Raw genomic sequence first — 8,461 nt, forward strand, 5'->3', positions numbered from 1 at the left:
ATGACTTGGGAGGTTCTAGTGTAAGATATGTGGTGAATGGCATCTCTGCTGCTGTGGGTTTGGCAGCAGATGCATCAGATCTGAACACGTCACAGGGGAAGATCTCCTATATCCACATTCATCTTAATACATTAAGATTTTACATAAAGACACACATACCCTCGAAACTTTTCAGATTTTTCCATTTAAATAACTGCTCAAATCCCAAAGAGATCGGATTATTCAACATTTCACTAAAAATCAAGTATATACAGAAAAAAAGTCCAAAATATTGAAAGAAATTTCTGTAGTGGTACTTGGGGAACCCCATTAATCATCCTAAGACCCCTCAGAATTAGGAAGTGACCAATGTAAAATATGTAATTTAAAGAACGAGCACTTTTACTTTTGACAGTTGAGAATATTTTGATTAAAATACTCTTTAAGCCTGAATTACAATCAGCTACTCTGTACTAGACATTCAGGATCAGGTATGTGTAATATTTCATGTTAATACAGTAGAATTAACCATTGTTTGATAATAATAAAAATATTATGACCTGATAAAATGATATCCCTCATTATCATGAAGCATTAGACGCTGATTGACACTGATTGCATCATTATTCTTGTGAGTTCAGGTTAATCTTGTCGAGCCAATCAGAAGGAATTAAAAGCTTTTGTATGGACAAATACTAATTTGCAGTGCATTTATTTTTATAGGTTCAGATGAGATACAGTACTGAGAAAAAACAAATGTAAGTACATCGGTGCATGCTTGCAAAACTGTAAATTCGTATCGGCTGATTTCTGTCAGGTCAGAGTGCTGCTGATGACACAAACGACTCAAATGATCATATCTTTTATGCAGTTAGGTTTGATAAATCAATTGCTTGCTTTGTGTGATCCGTGTGTGTCCCTGTGAGTGCTAAGGTGTGTAGCTGCCTTTACCTGGTTTCACCCAACCACACAAGCAGCACTTTCATGTCCACTTTTGCCCTGGGTGGTTGTGTAACATGAGCTGTGAGAGGAGGTGAAGCTGCCTGGCCTGGTATTGTCTCGGGTCAGTGGGAACAGAGAAACCGGAGAGACGGTGCAGGGCGAACAGGTGGACCCCTGCAGGTGACGAGGCCTTTCTTCACAGATTAGCTGCACTTTGGACTCACAAAATGAACGCTGACTTGAGAAAGGTCTGTGTGGCCTCCTGGTCAAATCACTGGTGAAGATATTAAGTTTCATTTGTGGGTAAAGAACCAGAGCCCTCTCCTAATGATGCCCACACACATGCTTTACTCCACAGGGTTGACTAGGCCTGTTAAAGATGAATATTGCTGTACCTCTTTATCAAAGAAGAGTTATCAGAGAGCCAAGGAAGCATGGCCCAAATGCACAGTTGGCCTATGCAGCTTTGTGGTGTACCAAGGCTTAAAACCATGGTGATGACTACAATGTAATGCAAACAGATGGATGTTGTTACTTTGAGTGGAGGACTTCTGGAATACTTCAGTTTAGGCCCAGTCTTATTGATAATGACATTAATACAGCACACAGAGGCATGTCAGATTGATTACATTTCATGCTGATTTAGGAGTCGTGTGAGGATTTCACATCCTTGTTGCAATCTGGACAACTCACGCCATCCTTGGTAGAGATGCATGTCAGTGGTAGCAGTGTTAAATGCTGGATCTCATTCATTTGCCACCTTCATGCTGAAATGATCAAGTTTAGGAAGCTCTGAAACTCAAACCCTGGGGAGACAGAAGGACAGCTCCTTGAGTTTCACAGTAATTAAGTCAACATAACAGAGACTGGTGGAGGAAACCAAACCCAGTGTTATTGGAGAGGCGAGGAAACATGCCCAAAATGCACAGTTGGTGCAGGCATTTTTTGGCTGGTGTGCCAAGACATGGAACAGTGCAAAGTTATAACAGATGGCTCTGGATGCTATGACTGAAGTCTGCGTGCACCCCCACTGATGATGACATTTATGCACACAGAAGCATGTGAAATTGATTACATATCATGCTGATTTCAAAATTTTAGGATTAGATTATTGCTTGTCTGACTCTGCACAAAAATGGGTGAAGGCACGGACAAAAATATGAGAAAAAAAGCATCACCAGTGAGGGAAATTAAGAGATAAGGGGGTAAATACTGGATTTCTGGGCCTACAAGACTGGATGTCAGCAGTAAATTTTACCAATCTGAAAAGTGAGCAGAAGTAAGTGAGAAAAATCATCTTAGTGGTGACAGTATCCAGAAATGCAGAAGATACCTCTCAGTGTTTTGCTGTTGAGCTCCACAGATGCTGAGTGACTGGAGAAGCTGTGTCTGCATCAGTGCCTGTGTGAAGCATGGCGTTAAATCACACTGTGTGAAAGTGGGAGCAGCTGATCCCGGTCCTGTTGTGACAGTGCCGTGGTCCTTTGTAAGGAGACCATCCACAGTAAATCTGCTCCACTCCCCTCACACAAAGGGCTGCCTCCATTTATGGCTCCTGGGTGGGGGGTGTGCCGCTGAATCAACAATGAAGGGAGCGGGACCTCTCAGACCTCTCTGAATTCTTTCTCAGGCAGGCCGGGCAGATGACACAGGGAAATTCTGGGGATTCCTTTGTTATCCCTGCAAAGTACAAAACCATTTCTGCTTTAGAGCAAAGGAATTCCCTCCAGGATGTATTATCATTGTATGATGACCATCATGTTATACAACAGGCAGGGAATTTACTTGACTTGGGACTGAAATGAAGCCTTTTGTGGCGAATTAAGAAGTATGTAGAGTTATTTCATTGAATTTCAGTGGAGGTTTTCATAAGCCCAAGAGGATGTGGACATTTTTCAAACTGCATGAAGCATGAAAATTAGACTAAGATTTTATTATACACGGCTGTATTTTTTACAACTTCAGCAATAGACGGATCATGTTCTGTCTTTCTGTGTCTGAGCACATTGCAGATTGTAGTATATCATACACGTTATCAGTGGACTGTAGCCAGATCAAACATAACTGTGGTCTTTAACACCGATTGTCCTGCTGTGGAGCATAAACCTTTAACCACACATCTGCTCTGGACTCAAAACTGAACACTTCCCTCCAATTGTTATTGCCTGCCTGTGCTCGTCATTAAAGCCTTTGTTGTTAAAAATAACTTGTGTCCAGGGGAAAAGCCCATGGCTAATTCTAAGGAAACACATGCTCCATCATGAACACCACGCTGAGGGTTTCCAACTTCAATTCCACTCGCGTCCGGAGCCGCATAGTAAAAGCTCAACCTTTCAGACGGAGAGGTCAAGAAACACTTGGTGAATCATTTCCATGTTTGCGAGAGTCACGTTTTACTTCCTCACTCTCTGTTTCGCGCTAATGCTTCAAAACATTTTGGATAAACCTCCATTGCTTTGGAAGCATTTCATGGAGGTGTTTAGACTTTGAAGCCGAAGCTGAAAAACTTGTAGTAACGTGATTTGACTAAAAGGGTGAGTTGCCAAGGTGATGAATGCTTCGATGGACCCAGCAGGAGATCAGTGAAGAGAATCCACTGACAGCCAAATCACTGCTGAGCTACAAACCTGCCTGCATGACACACAACAGGGCTCTGAGTTCAGTACATCATGGTTAACAATCTAACATCCATTTACTGTTCCCAAATTTTTAAAAAGTAAGAATGTCATATTATTATGTGTTATTTAGTGGACTTAATATGCTTTCAGATGAGTATAGTTTAAGTTTTGACATGAGGTTAAATGCAAATGTAATTATTTCAGTATTATCAGTATGTTGTAACCTGTTATTTTCATTATTTTACATGCATTTTTAGCCCAAATGATAATGCATTTACAATTAGTGCACTTTTAATGGCTATATAGATTACAACAAATTTAAATGCAAATTAAATCATATTCACTAGAAATATGTCAGAAAATTACATATAACACACATGTGAAAATATACTCCATCAAACACTTAAAAGACTTTACGTGCTATTATTAGGCATGGCAAAATGTACTTCTTTTTTTTTTTCCTGGGTACCTTTATTAAAAATTTACTAAGCTGTCTGTTTGGTTCACTCACTCTCACAAAGTAAAATATCTGAAAATTAGTCAATATCTCTGGTAAAATATGGGGCACCAAGCATCAAAGAGAGGCATCCTCAGTCAGGACCTGGGCATTATTCTTGAGCATCTGTTACATCCAATAATCAAGAGCTAGAGACTGCACAACAAGAGCAAACGAGACTTACATGACAAAAACCAAAAGCTGCAGAGTGATGTTAACAGTAAATGAGATGTGATCGTTAGTGTCAAGCATAATCTTTGTCTCTGCTGTAGTGTGTGCTCTGTTAACTTCTTGTCTATTTCTGCCAACTTTCCTGCAAAGATGACTAAAACACCATCATTGTTATAGTTGTTCTGCACATAATGGATTATGAAGAACACATGACAATAGACATCTTTTCGGGTTTATTTAAGATTTAAGACTCTCCTGCATGTCCGCCCTGGCTGCAGTCCTGTATTTCCTGCTGTCCTGTCATTTTTGTACAGGGCAGCACCACTGTCACTGCAAACACTGTGTGCTCATGGAGTGCTACATTGATTTTTGCTGCTCCTCCACTCAGCTCTGACTTCTATCAACATGTCTCAAAGCTCAGCCCGAAGTGTGCACGTGATGTGTCATTGAAATGATCTCAGCTTTTGTTTGTGTTTGCGTTTGAGTTCCAGCAGCACAAGAAAACAAGATAACAGATGCTCAAGATCAATAACTCCTCAAAATGTCAGGGTTGTTGTCTTCCACAGAGACATCCTGTTTTGTGCACTTTGATTCCTCAAGACAAAATGTCAATATCAGCTAGTGTTTCCATTTTGTTTGTGCTCTTCACAACCTAATGCAAACACAGTGGCAGTAATCCAATGTTAAGTACCTGCCTTATAATTATACAGACTATTTTATAAACTGTATACATGAGAAATTTCTCAATGCTCTCTGTTTTCTTGTTTGCTGACTTTTGATTCTCTACCTTGTGTGTTCTGTTCATATTTGTACTCACAATAGATACATTAGAGTCAGCAAGCATTGTCTTTGTCACATTTTTGGACCTTTAAACTCAACTTTTCACATGAAATTTAGACATATTCATGAAAAACAGAAAAGCAGAAAATCCCCTGCCACTCTCACCATGTTCTACCTGTCTCTCTGCTTCCTGGATGGGCGGAGCCTCAGAAGCCAGCTCACCTGTGGCAAACCCTTTAGAGAACAATGAAGCTGGCTGCCATCATGTGAAGCTGTCATCCCTATAATAATTTGATCTGTGGTGATGATATGTAACGTTCCTTGTATTGCAGCTTCGTCACTCATTAAGCTTCAGTGGTGGTAAAGTTAGTTCTTCATTCCTAGGTTTGCACAGTAATTGTGTTCGAAGATAAATTACCTTTATTCAATCATTAATTATTTAAATTAGGAATTATGATGTCTAGATTGACATCTTTTGTTATCCTTTCTCTTCTGTTGTCAGATAAGCCAGTATAAAATATTCATTATGAAAGACTGGACTGGAACTCCTGCCTTTCCTCATCTGTCCACACAGACAGACCACTGAGCTGGTAATAATCCTGCCATCAGACCATTCTAATGAGATGTCAGTATTCCTTCAAACTAAATAGTCATCAGTTTAGTATGCGAGGGATTAAACATGGTACAGTATGAGTATGTTGACCTCTGAGTAATTAATTAAACCAACTGATGAAATATTAGATAATGGATGGGCATTTCGATTAGGATTAGGCTAAATAATTGATAGCTAAGGTAAAGACAAAGAAAAGTGTGTCTCATAGTTTTGTCTTTTTTTTACTCTTGGAATAAACAAAGATAAGACAATATGAACTTTTTTACTAATAGGTATAGTAAACAAAGATAAGACAATATGAACTGGTAGAAGATGCTGAGTACATAAAGCTGTATGACTGGTGAGCTAACGGCCAAATCAGGAGAAGCTCTTGTAAAAATGTGAATTTGGAACGCATGATAAAACCTGCTTACATCTGTGTCCTGTCACTTGGCATGATTTTCATGTCACTGAACACTGGGAAGATCCACTATACCAGCTGCTCTGCAGCAGAAGAGAAAACATCCAAATTCTAATCAACCGACTGGCCATGGCCGTCAAGAACTGGAGAGTCAATAACAGCCATCTATTTCATGAAAGGTTGAAAGAAAAGGTCTGATAAGAACTATGTTGTGAAATCCTCTCTGACCACTATATTAAAACTTTTTCAATCCACTTAGAAGCTGTTTTTCTTGTGCAGTGCCTGAATGTTTTACCCTTGAGCATCTCTGAACTGCCATCAGAAAACATACAGGGTCATACAGTTACTGTATATGACATAAAGGTAATTTATACCCAAAAGCCCACCAATGCAAACAATACAGACGTATGAAAAGTTATAAAGTGAAAAAGCATTGCATTTTTTTACCCAGAAAATGGTAATGTAGGAAAATAAAACGCACTTTCACGGTTTCAAAATCTACTGACCATCAGATAAACCTCATCAACCGAGCTCTGATGAAAAGAATCCTGAACAGAGAAGATAATTGCTCACATGACTTCCACTTTTAACTATGAGAATAATTAATTGGTCTTTTTTCAGCCTCTACGTGACACTCTGAGAATTTTTGCTCATTCTGGCTCTGATGTCGGGCAGCTGAATACAGAGACTGTGCTCCACTAATGAGCAGTGACATGCAGCCCCACTGGCCCATGATGGGAGAGGATTGCTTCCCTTTCAGAGGAACAATGGGCAGATAGAAGCCTCCCTGGACTGGATCTAGGGGTCCTGGAGCACAGCCACCAGAGAAAACTCATCATCCCCTCACTGACAAATGGGCAGAATAAAGGAAGATAACAACATGTGCAATGAAATGGATCAAAATGAATAATTATTCACCGAAAGATAAGGCTTTCCCAAACCAAAGAGATTAAAAGGGGAATTCCTACAATTTTACACATGAGACTTAGTTTCCCCGGGGTAGGGAGGACAGCTGAGGTTTCTGTGGCTCTGGCAGAGCTTTCTTCAGTCTGACAAAATTACTACAGTGAACTCATCCAAGTATCTCCGCTTGACCTTGAGGAGCCAAAAAGTCTGTGTTAGAAATGCCAATTTGGGCATTTACCAGGCAGGGAGGGTCAAAGGCACGATGGAGTTGCATCATGGGAATTGTAGGATCCAGCATTTCAAGCGCTTGACCCATCCTAGCAACTAAAAGTCAGGGAAACTCTGCCACAGCTGCTTTGATCTGGACCACCCTCTTTTTAAAATTCGCTTTAAGGTGTCTTTTCAAATAATTTTACCAGTTGGTTCTTTTCTTTGCTTAAAACGAGTGACGTCAAACTCAGTTGAGCATGATGTTTTGTCTTTTGTTAATGTAAAGATTTGGTGTGTATAAGTGATTCTGCCCTCCTCAACAACATATACCATCAGCTTATCGTTGAGATTTAAGAAGTGCTACTATCCAAAAGGGAATGTGAACTCTCCAGCAAGCAATTCAAGTCAATCACCCCTTTTGCACACTTTATCAATAATTCACTCCAGTGAAAAAGCAACAAAAAGCTTATAGCTTTGTGGAAGTTAAAATGTAGAATTTCTGAGGCTGTAGTCTCTTATTTTGAACATTGGTGACAAAATGGCAACAAATTCAAAACCTCAAAGTTACCAGAGTTCAGCATGTCTTGAACAGACAGACAGATAAGGTTCATCATGAAGGAATGAAGCTATTGTTCTGGCTTTGGCTTGGTTTGTCGCACCCTGTATATTTTGGTATCCATGCATATATCGTGTACTTCTTTGCATGGTCTGGGATGCTGAGTGACGCCCTGATCGACAGAAAAGGTAACGACAATTTGCAGGTCGGTTTGATGGACACATGCAGTCGTTATGGGGAACTGACAAACCCGCTTGTGTTCATAAAAGGAACTATGCTGCCATCTTGTGGTCATTAACAGGCGCGCTTCAACAACTCTGACAGCACATGAACTTCTCCAGTCCAGAACTAAACGTACCACGATGTAACAACCAGCGCTTTGTGCTAATGTGAGGCTGTAGTGGGTGGTGAACCGCAGCTCTGTCGACCTCTTCATACAGTTGTGAAGGGAGGTTGTTAATAAGACGGTTCATCTCTCCGGTGTGCGCTAATGCAACCAAAAGGACATGCAATTGGAAAAGGGGCTTCAAGTCCGATCTCCAACACCTGGGGGCGCTGTAGCTATTTCCTGCAGTGTATCCAACACCACCTTCAGCGTCATTCACAGGGTTTGATTTTGTATCAACACCTTTGAATGCCCCTTTGACCGACCCTCCCTTTCTCTGTGTGGTCCTGACTCGTTTTATAAAAGTGTTACGCAGTGTTTAGACCGAAATATAACCAAGAACTACATCGAAAAGACCATTTTCCACCAAAATGGGCACCGTGTGCTGAAAACGGATATATGCTG

Source organism: Chaetodon trifascialis, chromosome 12, assembly GCF_039877785.1.
Source record: "Chaetodon trifascialis isolate fChaTrf1 chromosome 12, fChaTrf1.hap1, whole genome shotgun sequence".
Classification (NCBI taxonomy): domain Eukaryota; kingdom Metazoa; phylum Chordata; class Actinopteri; order Chaetodontiformes; family Chaetodontidae; genus Chaetodon; species Chaetodon trifascialis.